At 40.5% G+C, this 14,457-nt stretch overlaps 1 long non-coding RNA gene across 1 annotated transcript in view; it reads right to left on the reverse strand.

Annotated features, from left to right (window-relative positions):
• Positions 1-5,236: 5,236 nt before the first annotated feature.
• Positions 5,237-14,457, reverse strand: part of LOC119865899 — a 152,882-nt gene continuing 143,661 nt past the window's right edge. The window contains exon 3 of the long non-coding RNA XR_005378367.1: positions 5,237-5,409. This is a non-coding gene — a long non-coding RNA (uncharacterized LOC119865899). The remainder of the gene's footprint in view (positions 5,410-14,457) is intronic.

The raw sequence follows: 14,457 nt of genomic DNA on the forward strand, positions 1-14,457 counted from the left end.
ATAACACATTAAAGAACATAACCTAGAGGTAAGCCTAACAATAATAACTTTTCAATAAAAAAAAACAAACAATATTGAAATCCACCTAAAGCAACTGTAATGTGATGAAAAAACCCTGTAATTTCAATTGGTAATGAAGTCAAAGATTGCTAATACTATTTTTGTTGCCTATATTAGTACTTGAAGAAAAGAGTAAATTTCAGTTAGAGGTTAATGAGAAGCAAAATGTAATTTTTTCCCATCTTAGTCCTTGGATACCTGGAATCCTACCCATGGATTTGCTTGAGAGCATGTGTTCTCACCACCAATCTCTATTCCTCCCACACACCACTCCTTCCAGGAGAGCTCAGTTTCAGGTAATTCTTGAAGATGGTCATAAATAATTGCTACACATTGGAGAAGCTTCTTATGCTTCCCCCCTCCCTTCTCTTGATTCTACTTCTTTCTCTTCTTCTACCCCTTGTTCTACTATGATGCTCTTTGGTAGCTTACTCTACTCAATTGGGGTGTTCAATAAATGATAACGTGTATCACAAGGCTTTTCCCAGAAGCTACTCACCAAATAATTTGTTGCTGGACTATAGAACCTCAGCTAATTACATTCCTCACACTCCAACAAGTGCATGCAATACAACTCGCATTTGTGTGTGATCTAAATTGGCCATGTTTGAGAATATGTAAAATGTCATCCTCATGGTTTCAATAATCTCCCCTTCTCAAAACTTACATGTATTGATAAGTTGATGAATGATATCCTAAATTCTTTGACTATCCAAATGGAAAGGAGATAGGTTATATTATTATGTACACTTAAAATGGTACTCTGATCTTCACAGCTACTTTGATTTTTAAGATTTCACTTTGCTTTGAGGTGTGGAACTCATTTGGTGTATCAAAATCAGCATATGTTTCTAATAAAATAGACCAGGAAGGAACACCTCAGAGTGCATCATATAGTAACAGGGGTGAGTATGGTTTCATATAACTTTGTTTATATAAGATATATTCATACATACATATGTATTATATGAATATATACACATATGTGAATGCTGGGTTCTGATATAAAATGTACTTCTTATTGTGAGTCATGCTCAGAAAAGTTTGAAAATCTTATACTTTGGTGGTGGGGATGTAAAATGGTTCAGCTGCTATGGAAAAGTTTGGCAGTTTCTCAAAAAGTTAAACATAGAATTACCACAGGATCCCACTATTCCACTCTTGGCATATACCCTAAGGAATTGAAAACAAGGTCTCAAATGAATACATGTGCATCCATGTTCATAGAAGCACTATTCATTGTGGCCAAAAGGTGTAAAGAGCCCAAATGTCCATTGATGGATGAATGAATAAACAAATTGTGGAGCCCCACAATGGAATATTCAGCCAGAGGAAGGAATGAAATACTTACTGATCCATGCTCCATGGACAAACCTTGAAAACATCATGCTAAGTGAAAGGAGTCAGACATAGAAGGCTGCATATAGTATAGTATGATTCGATGTATAAGAAATAGCCAGGATAGTAAATCCATAGCAACAGAATGCAGATTGACTGCTGCCAGGGGTACAGAGAGAAGGGAATGGAATGAACCTGGTTAATGGCTGAGGATTTTACTTTGGAGTGAGAGAAATGGCTTGGAAGTAGAGGTGGTGGTTGTACAACATTGTGAGCATATTAAATGCCACAGAGGTGGTGGTTGTACAACATTGTGAGCATATTAAATGCCGCTGTATGTCACTTTAAATGGTTAATTTTATGTTATGTGGATGTCACTTCAATAAATTATTGAAAGAAGAAAAAAAAAAGTTTGAATGCCCTAGCTCTCGAAGGCTTCTCATTAGGTCTACTTTTCATCTGCTTGGTGTCTACTTGTGGTGCTGCTACATCCCCACCTAGTGGTGAATGTGCCTTCCGTCTGGACTCAAGGACTAGAGAGGCCTGATTGCCAAAACAGCCAACCTCACATGAAAAATAGTTCAATACCTGAAGCAAGTCAAGGCCCACACCCTAATCTGGGGTGTCCACCTCTTGAGTGTCCAAATGATGCAGAGTGATAACCTGCAACCACTTTGAGCTTTTAGGCAGGGAAGAAGGATGGTTTCAGTCCTAGTTCTGAAATATTTCTCAAGAAGTCTCTCTGGGATTCATTTATCGGTCTTTAAACTGGGACTAGCAGCCCCAACAGCAGCATAAGGATTAATACAAGATAGCTAAGGAATGCACCAAATATTAGTTTCCTTCCTAATCCTTCTTTATTTCTAAGGATACTTGGTATGGACTTATGAATCCCAAACAAGAGGACTTGTATCTCCAAGGGAGCTCCCCTGCTTCAGACTGTCAATGGAAGAAACATAAAGACTGTGGGTGTCTGGAGCAAAGAGACATGGATCTGGAGGGTACAACCAAAGAACATGCAGCAGGAACAACGTAACACAAAGCCAGGAAGCCAAAGCATCAAGGAACTGGTGAGTACCAGGTACATAACAGGATGGGAAGAGAGAAAGAAAGGAAAGATCTAGCAGACATTCTAGTTATTGCCACAAATATTGCCTGACTGGAGAGAGACAGACAGAAAGACAGACACCGTCCACCGGCATGCAAGCCGGCTTACGTGAAAGATTCCAACTTCATAACGTGTTTTGTAAAAATGAAATGCAAAGTAGACTGAAGTGTGGCATGTAGTTACAAAAAACCAACCAGAAAAGACAGGCACAGAGTCATGTGCTTTTCAAATTAGAAAGCTAAAGGGTATAAGCAACTCAAAGGGTAATAAAAAAGAGAAAGAACACGGAGGGAAGGATCACAGGATTAATTAGAAATAAAACAGTGAGGAAAAATTACCAGAGCAAAATATACTGCTGCCAGGTCTAAATATTCAGGATGTATAGGAAATTATAGGAGGTGGTGTGATTTGGCATTGGAAATAAAATCAAGAAATACACTTCTTACATACTTACAGGAATCCCGTGGGATCGATGGGGTGGGGGTTGAGCAGAAAAGAAAACCCTGGCAGCAGGTATGTGGAGCCTGGCCACACCCCCAGGCCGTCTCAGGGCGGCTGTGCTCCCAGGCTCTGCAGCCTTCCCTCTTCCTTCCACCCATCTCATTCTCTGGGAAGACTTTGCCTCATATGAATGCTCCCATTTTTCTGCCACCAAATCCCTAAGACCACCTTCCTGACCCACTAGATTGGAGGAAATGCCTATTCTCACCCCATCTCTGCTCCTTGCCTTGGGACCTCACTCCCTCAGCCTCTTGTATCTCAACCTTTTTCTTTCTGAGATCATTCCAGTCTTTATAAAAGCATTTAATACGTCTCATCTGAAAAGCAAACAATAAAACAAAACCTTCCTTATATTGCTCATTTCCTTCCAATTTCTTCTTAGCTTCCTGAATTCTCAATCACAGCCTAGTGTTTCAACACAGCTGCCCTTCATGCAACCTCTTCCCATTTCCCTGTTAGTCCAGTCTAGTCGGTCTCCTGTGGCCACACTCCTGTTAAGGTGACCAACAGCCCCCAGTGAGCCAGTGGGCACTTCTTAGTCCTTAACAAAAATGGCATATCTGTATATTGGATACTGCAAAACCACACGCTTCTTCTTGAAACTCCTTTTTTTTGCTTTCATGACCTCATAATATCTTGATTCTCTTGCATGGTGAGCCCTGCCTCCCCTCTTCGAATTTTCTAGCTTCCTTGCCCTCCTCCAGGTCAAGGTGAGCGGTGCTGCTCCAACTGGCCACAGACTCCTCTCCATTCTTTTGCCTTGGCTAAGTCCTGCTGTCCTTCCATCAGTCCAGATAGCACATCTTCAGAGAAGCCTTCCCTTAATATCCTGGTCTAACTCCAGACCCACTGTTAAAATTCCTCACAGCTACTTTTACTTGTCTTAACTTATCATATGCAGTTATGCATTTATGCAATCATGTTTTTTTATATGCTTTTCTCCCTCTTTGGACTATCATTTCCATTGGGGCAGAGTCTACATTTATCGTGTTCACTATTTTGCTCCTTGTGTCTTAGGACACTAGGCAAGGCAAGCACACAGTAGGCACTCAGCACATAATTTTTGAATGCACAGCTATTTGGATAAATGAAAGATTCTAACCAATGGCAGGGAGCCTAAACACATTAGTGACTTTACTCTGGCTGCTTCGGGTCATTTGGCCAAGAGAAGTATGAGAGAGAGAGAGAGCAAGCTGACAGCAAAGGGAGGTGAAAAGTCAAGGGGAAAGTAAGCTGGTAGGAGAGTCTCTCTGTTCTCAATGTTTGATATTTTTGCTCCCCTAACACCATCTCTGACCAGGTCAGGTGTAGATGGGACTCTTTTCTATCAGTGGCCTATGGACCTGGAAACTGCAGAAGTTGCACTTATAAGAGAGGCAAAGCATGAAAAGTATGGGGAAGGGAAAACAAAAAGAAGCTTTAAAGACAGAATCAAAGTCCAGAGGACCTGGAAGGGTGGGTAGGTCTTAGAAGCTACCCAGCCAAATTTACTCCTTATGTAGATGGAAAAGTCAAGCCTAAGCTCCAAAGGAATCACCCCAAGGTCTCCATTAGCAAGAGAACTGGGGTGGACTAAATCTCATGCCCTTTTGCTTCTGTATACTGTGGCTGGATTGTTCAGTAGTTCCTATCACTTTGGGGACAGAGCTCAACCTTTGGTGGTCATCCTAGATCCTTTCCTATTTCTCCAACTTCATGCAACACCTGCTTCAGTCATGGGGAACTATCTGCAAATCCCACAAACATCATGCAGCCTCATGCTGTTATGCTCTGCACCATGTATCCTGCTTGTTCTTCCCACTTTCCCCACTGGAAGCCTCACACATTCTCTTGAGAGGCTCTGACAGTAAAATGCTCCCCATCTGGCTCCAGTAGCACGCACTACATGGTCATGTAATTATTAGGTGACTTGTCTGCCTCCCACTAAACTGAGAGCTCCTTGATGGCAATGGAAGGACGCACCCCTTATTGCTGAATCACCAGCACCTAGCATGGTGCCTGGAACATAACAGATTCAAAAACGTGCTAGCTGAGCTTTATTTTTGTGGGTGAGCCCACAAGTAATGGATATAATAACATCATCCTCAATACATTAAATGCATAAAATGTATTCTTTTGCTGTACATCTGTCAAGTGATTGCCTATGGAACTCTACAGAAACAACAGAAGAAAGAACAATTTATTATTTGATACAAACCAAAGATGAAAAAATCTCATGACAGTATAGGATAGTTTGTTTTCATTAACAGCCAATCAGACAGATAGATCTAAACTCTGGAGTTAATTTTGAAATCTTCTGCCATTACCACAAACTTTCCTTAAATGCCACAGGCTCAACCCTTAGCAAGCACAGGGCAGATGAAGAATGTGATTCATGAAATCTTCGAATGCTCTGCAAACACCTGTCAATGACAAGACTTAATTTTACTCGAGCACACTTGGCTAGCTGATCATTCACAGACAAGCAGCTCCAACCAAAAAAGAGCACCACATAACTCACCGTGACTTTCTTTTCCATGAAGGGACCAATGAGTTAACACACCTTCACATCACCTGAAGGTCCACCAAGTCTATGAATTTCACACTTGCAGAAGCTGAAGCATTTAAATAAAATGCTTATAGCCAAAGAATCAGTCCAAATGCTGTTCTTATATTTGCAAACTTTCCTCTCAAGACCAATTGTAGTTATGCTGGTGACATTTCAGAATCTAACTATGAAGTGGTGATAGCTTTATTCACCTGCTCTTCTGTACCTCCAGTGTTCTGGTGTTCTCTGAGGTCACTGGCAGGTTGGCGGACAGCCATGGCCCCACTGGGATGTTGGAACCACTCCAGCTGGACAAACTGAGCCAGGCTCGCCCGGCACAACATCACCTTCACACACTCTGCTCCCGACACAGGTGGCCTCTTAGAACCTGATACATGGGAACACCTAGAAGCATAAGTGTTTGCTTTGTAACTGAAAAAATTCCCAACATTCCTCAGGATGCATAATGCCCAGAGATGGGCTACCAGGAGCTCAGATAAGGCCCGCTGTGCTGAGAAAGAAGAGTGGCCTCAGGAAATAACCTAACGCCATGTTTTGCTTATTAAATTGTCTGCCACCAATAGGATTGCTTCTGCGATAAACACAGGTGTGAGGAAACTTGTAAAGCATCAGAGTTCTTAAATTTCAAACTACTCTGGCCCTTCCTCAATTCCTGTGTTTTATTTGGAGGATGAAAAGAATAGCATCTGTAGGACTGATTGCTAATAACAGACTGCATAGTAGACTACCAAGGGTTTTTTAAATCAAGTAGATGGCTAACTTCACACTCTCACTTTTCAACATAAAAATGTATATTTTGGGGCACCTTGGTGGCTCAGTCTGTTGAGTGGCTGCCTTTGGCTCAGGTCCTGATCTCAAGGTCCTGGGATAGAGCCCCATGTCTGGTTCCCTGCTCAGCGGGGAGTCTGCTTCTAGCTCTGCCCCTCCCCCTGCTCATGCTCTCTCCCTCTCTCTCTCTCAAATGAATAAATAAAAACTTTAAAAAATGTGTGTCTCAGCTGCGCTTCTAATTTCATTAAACATGTATATATGCGTATATACATAATATACACACACACACTGGAACTAACTTCTCAGCCATTTAAGAACACAGACTTAGTAGAATCAAAATATTCTTTTTTCATGTACTTTCAGTTAATGATAAACACAGCAGCAATAACAACACAGGGCAAGTCTAGTGAAGCATCAATCTGATTCTGTTATACTTTTTGAAACACCAGCAATGCAGAAGCACTAGCTCCACTCCAGCCACAGAGGCCTCTTTGCTGTTCCTCAAACAGGCCAAACCCAGGGCCTTTGCACTTGCTTTTCCTTCTGCCTCAACTCTTTCTCCCAAGATGTCCACATGGTTTACTGCTTCTCTTTCTACAGGTCTCTGCCCTGAGTATTACACACAAAGTAAGATTTCATTCCCATCTCTGTATCTTCCTTTTTCGCTTTATCTTATTTGAAGCATGTTTCACTTTCTGAATAATATGTATTTACATGCTCATAGTGGGTCTCCCAAACCCACCAGCATATAAGATCTGAGAGGGCAGGGATTATATCCGTTTTATTCCCTACTCCAATCCTAGTACCCAGAACAATGCTAGGTGCAACAAGACAGATGCTCATGGAAGACTGACTGAATGAGTAAAGGAATGAATTTTGTCACAATTTAACTTACTCTATGTATACTGTGGAATATAATGTGCCAAATCGATACACAAACACAACACGTCAAATAATATATCTACATCAACAAATGCTCACAGCAGTACCTCTCTGCTCATGAATCTTGACAAGCTATGGTCCATGCTAAATTAAAGGTCAGGTTTGACTGTTTCTGAAAGAATTTCATTTTCTCTACTATTGTCAGTGTGCTGCCACAGATGTGAAGATGACATCACCTTGGGGTTGGTAGTCCTGTGATGGGCTCAGTTGATGTGCCTGCTGGATGCATTGCTCAATCTCCAGTGCTCCAAATTTGATTGAACTCTCCCTACACTGAACATTAAGAAAGCCAGTTTGATAGACTGACAGCCAGGAGATCTGGAGTGCCTTTTACCCAAATACCAGGAGTGATGACTCAGGACAAACATGGGAACTATAACTGGGTGCGGAGGAAGGAGACACCAAGTGGGACCTGGGCAGCAAGTGCAGAACTGGTAGTTAAAGCCAAGGATGCCTAAGGGAAGAAGAGAGAGGACCCCAGAGCTTGGACCCATGTCATCTCAGGCTTCTGGAGTGGGCCTGCCAGGGTCGGTCAGGTCCATTTAGAAGAAGCTGCTGGGTATCACCTTTGAGCCATGGCACTAGAAAAACACAGACATTTTGTTTCGCGAATGGTGTTCTTTCCGCTTAGATTGAGAACAATTTCATTTCCCCACGTTATAAGTGAAACTCTTTAAGTGGACTTGACCTTTCAAGTCATCAGACAGACAACTCGAAAGGCCTTTTGTGATAAATGTGGCACAAGCAGAGGAATACATTCCTTATACATAAGGCTCAGACTAGTTATAGAAAACTTGGCAGTGGGCAGCTTGACTCTTGTTAGTATTTCTTATTAGAGTCCCGCTTTCTGTATGATGGCTAGATCTTTATCTATGAGTAGCTAAGGATATTATTTCTAGTTCTCTGACCATGGCAGTACCATTCTGATTTTTAAAGCATTTTGATTAATGATTTGGATGAAGCTGGAGGTATCATACCCATCTCACTGGGAGAATAAAGTGAACTGGGAATGGGGCACATATATAATAAACGATGGCTAGGATCTCTCCTGGAAATGACTAGAGCATGGAATATGGGCCAAATCTAACATGTAATATTTTATTTCAAGGTTAATGCAAAATCTCTGTACTTTGGCCACCCTCTAGAATGACCCAAAGTAGGGTGCTTCTCTTATATGTTCATTTACTTCATAGCATGTGCCAATTTATAATTAGATACTTGTTTGTTCACTTGTTTATCAAAGGCTGCATGGGTATAACTCAAACCTCAGAGAAGGTAGGGATGTCTGCTGGTCCCTGGGTGAGGGCAGCACTTGCAACCCAGCAGGTGCTCAGGACACATTTCTTGAATGAACAATTGAATGAAGGATGGAGGAAAATGTGACTGAAAAATGAGTCACTTAAAGATCTAGCATTTCTCTTTGATGGCAAGCTCCATGCCAGTTAGCAAAGCTGAGGCTATGAAAGATAATATATAGACGCCTAGAATATGGCTTGTGACCATTGGCCTGATTCTTTCTGTGAGGTCACCTGCCTGCTTCTGAGTGTTCCAATCTAGGAGGATATATCTTATGGGCTGAATTATGCACCCCTCATTCCTGTGTTGAAGTCCTCATGCCCAATACCTCAGAATGGCACTGTATTGGGAGTAGGGTCTTTAAGGAGCTAATGAAGTTAAAATGGGGTCACTGGTGTCCTAATCATATATGACTGGTGTTCTGATTAGGATACAGACGCATAGAGAGAAAAGATGATGTGAAGACAGAAGATAGCCATCTGCAAGCCAAGGTGAGAGGAGTTAAAGAAGCCAACCTTGCCCACCCCTTGATCCTGGACTTCTAGCCTTCAGAACTCTGAGCCAACTTCTGCTGGTCTGTGGCCCTTCATTATGGCAGCCCTAGCAAACTAACACATATAAGTAACTGCTTAACCAACTGCGAGTGTATAATTTAAAAGTGAGGTGAATTAAGAGGGCAGTGAACACATTCTTCAAATACCTGAGCAATTATTGCATGGAAGAAAACATACAGGAAAACTCATTCATTCCAGTTTGGGATGTCCCTTTTGGTCAGAAAGTTTTCCTGTATGTTTTCTTCCAATACATAATTTACTTGTTTATTGACTTTCTTGTTGACTGGTTGACTCCTCTGGCTAAAAGTAAGCTCTGATCAGACAGGCATATAGTAGGTGCTCAGTAAATATGCCGAGTGAATGAATTCCACTGGAAGTACTGAGTTTCCTGGAACAGAAGCCCGGCACAGCCTCTATAAGGATATTATTGAGAAGTTTCTTGCAGAGGACGCAGGGTCAGGCTACTTCACCATTGTTTTTCAAAGCTGAAATGTTATTAATCTGATTCTACTGTTGATGAATGAAATACTGGTACTCCTCATAATAAAGGTCCACCTTTAAATATCTGTCTCCATATATACATTCTAGTCAAACTATAAGGACCAGACAACTTATGTTCTACATTTCCTCATCCTGAAGGCATTATTCACCCATTGTATCTTCCAATACAAGATAAAAACACAAATTTTAAGTATAGTTTACTACATTTTTTCTGAAAGTCAGTCCTTTTTTTTTTGAAAGGTAGATAGACATATCTGTTTCTTAAATCTGTTTAATTTAGAGCCTGAGCTCCAACAGCAGAATACTGTGGAATCTTAATAAATGTCTAATGAAGAATAATTAATAATATTAAAAATTATCATCTTCTTCTCCTCCCAAGAGCAGTGGCAGATGGTGAATTCTGGCTGTGCTAATTCTGGCTGTGCCTGTGGCTGCCCATAGATCTTTTAAGAAGCCAGCATTCAAAGAACAGAGTGAAACTCACAAGAATCTCATGAATTTTGCTGTTGTTCCAAAGGTTCTTTTGGCACGGACACTGCTCTAACAGATGAGCCTGTATACTTTCAATGACAGGATTCCAGTTTTAAAAAAATCAGACAATTTTACAGAGATTTTGAAAAATAGACATGTCCCAGAAAACAAAAGAGTAGGAGGACAGGACATCCTCCTACTTCCACTCCATTGAAGAATCTGAGTCCTAAAATCTTGATTTAAAAATTTTAAACTTTTGCATAGCTCAGAAAACTGAGGTGAGCATCGTGATGTTCAGGTAATTGAAAAGCACAAACATTTTCAGTCAATAAGAGTTTTGTTTCATAATTGATTTTGGCAGATGTTTAACATTTGCCTGCTCCCATAAACTTTATTTCCAACTTGCTAGAAGTCTGCCAAGTGCCAAGAGCAATACTACATATGCAGCCAAGATGGCAACTTCTACCACCCAACATATGTCTAGGTTTGCAGTACCTATGCTTTCATGTTTGTTTATATTCTAGCTGTACCTCCAAAGTATTTATTATCATAAGGAATATTAACACTCTAAATGGAACCAAAGAAAGGATTAACACTGATTCACAACCATGTTAAAAAACAACACTGTGAATAGACAGCAGTAAGTTGAACATGTTTACAATCCCAGGTAGCAGTGATTAGTACTGTGTTGAATAAATCCTACTAGTCAAATTTCCCAGCCCACTCCCACAGCCCCTATGTCAGCATGACGGTATTGGGAGAAATGCACTGATGACAAAAAGGAGCTGCTGAGAATCGGGTTCTCTGTTCCATCTTCATCATTGCGAGAGCAGGGCTTGTACTGGGCAGGACTACCATATAAAGGGTTACTTGAAGCTCTAAGATCTCAGTAGATGTTTGCTATTCTTTTCAGTGGTTTGCAAACTGTTCTATGAATCATTTTTTAAGTGGGGGTTTGAAGGAAAGGGTAATCTAGGCATGTTATTGGTGACCCTGAGCAAGTCATCTGATTTCCCCATTGTTCAGGCTCCTGCTCATATAAAAATAGGAACATTAATAAATACATAATACATACATACATACTGGATGTGTTAATTAACTAGATAGAGGAACCCTTTTACAAAGAATATGTATATCGAATCACCACAATGCACACTTTAACTATCTTACAATTTTGCATGTCAATTATACCTCAATAAAGCTGAAATACCACTTAGGACTGTAACAAAGATAGAGACAGTATATGTGTACAGCATGTAATAGGGCATCATAATGATATTAATAGACTATGCGATGATAGTATTTTTTTAAAGATTGCTATGTGTTAGGCACTTTTCATGCATTATCTTAATTCTTGTAATAACTCTATGAGTTTGGTATATTATCCCTATTTTATAGACGAAGAAACTGAAGTTTAGAGAATCCAAGGGCACTCAGATAGTAAATATTTGCTTTGCTGATGAGATGGAATTTTTATGAACTTAAGTAGTTCCATGACTGAACACAGATTGCACCTAACTTTAAAGGGGTGGATTATCTTAGTTTAATCTAATGAGTAATAATTAGATAATTATTAAGTACCTTTTATGTACCACATAATGGCTATTTTACATGCTATTACGTTTAATCCAAAGACCTGTGTGTGTGTTTATGACTGAGGTATTGCCCCTATTTTAAAGATGGAAAACTGAGGTTCATCAGGTGGTAAGTTACTGCCTAAGGTGGGAGAGCTATAAGTGACTTTTTTTTTTAAGATTTCATTTATTTATTCATGAGACACACAGAGAGAGAGAGAGAGAGAGAGAGAGAGAGAGAGAGAGAGAGGGGCAGAGCACAGGCAGAGCGAAAAGCAGGCTCCACGCAAGGAGCCCGACATGGGACTTGATCCCAGGTCTCCAGGATCACACCCTGGGCTGAAGGCGGCGCTAAAACTCTGAGAGCCACCTGGGCTGCCCTATAAGTGACTTTTGATTCTAAACCAGGCATAGCTCAGCACACAGCCTTCCTCTAACTTTGTGTTCTAATATCCTTAAACATAAGTTATCTGAATGAAGGCAATTCAAAAAATAAACTATAATAAAATGAAATAACAACAAAAGTTAACATTCTCTCTTTTCTTATTCTACTAACTACTAAGCATTCATTTCAAAATCTGACCACTAAGGGGAATGTTTTTTCAAGATGTAACATACAGGGGGGCTTGAGTGCCTCAGTAGATTAAGTGTCTGCCTTTAACTCAGGACATGATCTTAGGGTCCTCGGATCGAGCCCCATGCCAGGCTTCTTGTTCCGTAAGGAGTCTGCTTCTTCCTCTGCCCCTGCCTTCTGCTCTCTCTCTCTCCCAAATAATAAAACTTTTTTTTTAAAAAAAGATGCATATATAGTTAACCTTGAGCCTTTTAAAGTAATTCTGGTCAAAACTAAATATTCAGTTTCGTCTCTGTCAACCAACTTTCTTTACATTTTTCCCCAACATGCAAATTTCTCTTTCTACCCACCATCACCAATACCGCTGCCCTCTCTCTGCCTTTACCCTGGCCACTCCCCTGATGCCTCCTGCCTACACCTGTCATGGTCACTGCCACCTCCAAACCTTTGCCACATTCTCCCTTTGCCTAAATTGTGGTTTTCTTCATCACTTCCAATTCTATCCACTACTTCAGATGGTACTCAAGCCCTCCTGTCCTATGAGCTGTTGGACTACTACTTGATTATTAGCCTAAACTATTATTGGTTCTAGATGTGCAGCCCATCTCTCCAAATGGACAATGATGACCTTGGGGATAGGCTGTCTTTATTGTTTTAGTCCACTTTATTACTTCCTCTTTCTCCTTTACATTACAGATATAAGATATAGACATAGGCATTTAAATATAGATTTTTTAAAAAGCTATACAGATAAATGAGTTGTATTATCTCTGAGTTTCATTTAAGGATAGTAAAAGAGATGTGACAAAATATTTGTTATAAAAAGGAGAGTTGAAGTAATGAAATAAGATGAAAACAAAGAGGGAGGCAAACCATAAGAGACTCTTAATTCTAGGAAACAAACTGAGGGTTGCTGGAGGTGTAGTAGGTGGGGGGATGAGATAATTGAGTGATGAGCATTAAGGAGGACACTTGATGTAATGAGCACTGGGTGTTATATGCAACTGATGAATCATTAGATTCTACCCCTATAACTAACAAAAAAATAAAGATTCTTTATATAAATAAATAAATAAATAAATAGGAGAGTTGGATCTAATAGGCTGAAAATCACTAGTTCTAATTTCTTTAGGAAATTTAAAGACAAAATTCCCAACATTAGGAGGTGAAATTCCTCTTTTGAGTTGTTTCCCTTTTATCTTTGCATACCATGAAGGAGCTTCCTATAGTCAGCTGTGCTTCCTCATCATGGGCATTTTTAGCAGATCCCACTTGATCTCTGAGTTCTTCCTGCAGTGAGTGGCACTGGTGTGGATTTAAGGAAGAAGAAAGGTGGACCCGTATGAGGAGAGAGAAATTTTAAACTGTTAAACTGAGAGGAATGAAAATCAAGAAGAGGAGACAAAAAGTAAGAAGAGGGCAGCCCCGGTGGCTCAGCGGTTTAGCGCTGCCTTCAGCCCAGGGTATGATCCTGGGGACCTGGGGTCGAGTCCTACATCGGGCTCCCTGCATGGAGCCTGCTTCTTCCTCTGCTTGTGTCTCTGCCTCTCTGTGTGTATGTCTCTCATGAATAAATAAATAAAAATCTTAAAAAAAAGTAAGAAGATATAATGATATAATAATTTATACTGTCAAGACATATTTATTAAAAAATGGGACTCCAAAGAGGAATAAAATAGGCCCTTGCCCTTCAGTGTTTATAACAGAACTAAACATGCAAACACTATTTGCAGTTTCTTGCACGCTAGGAATACCCTGATGCTAAACATGCCGAATTTCATAGAGAAACTATGTGTGCTTCATGTGATTTCCAGGGGATATTCACTGGGGGCCGCCAGGCAGATGGTTCAATTAGAGAAGTGATATATCCTGAAACACAGAGACAGAGGAAGGACAAGGCATAAGCAGCAAAGGGACTGATTCACTGAGAGGGAAAGGTGACATGGGGAATATTTACATGAGTGCTATAATTGAGCTGACCGCTTTTACATCAATATCAGAATTAGAGTCGTATATACATATATTCAGGAAGTAACTCTAATACAGACTCATTTTGGGCAGTTCTGCAATTTTATGTTTATTTTATTTATTTATTTTTTTAAATTTATTTATGATAGTCACACAGAGAGAGAGAGAGAGAGGCAGAGACATAGGCAGAGGGAGAAGCAGGCTCCATGCACCGGGAGCCCGACGTGGGATTTGATCCCGGATCTCCAGGA

This window comes from Canis lupus, chromosome 25, assembly GCF_011100685.1.
Source record: "Canis lupus familiaris isolate Mischka breed German Shepherd chromosome 25, alternate assembly UU_Cfam_GSD_1.0, whole genome shotgun sequence".
NCBI classification, from domain to species: domain Eukaryota; kingdom Metazoa; phylum Chordata; class Mammalia; order Carnivora; family Canidae; genus Canis; species Canis lupus.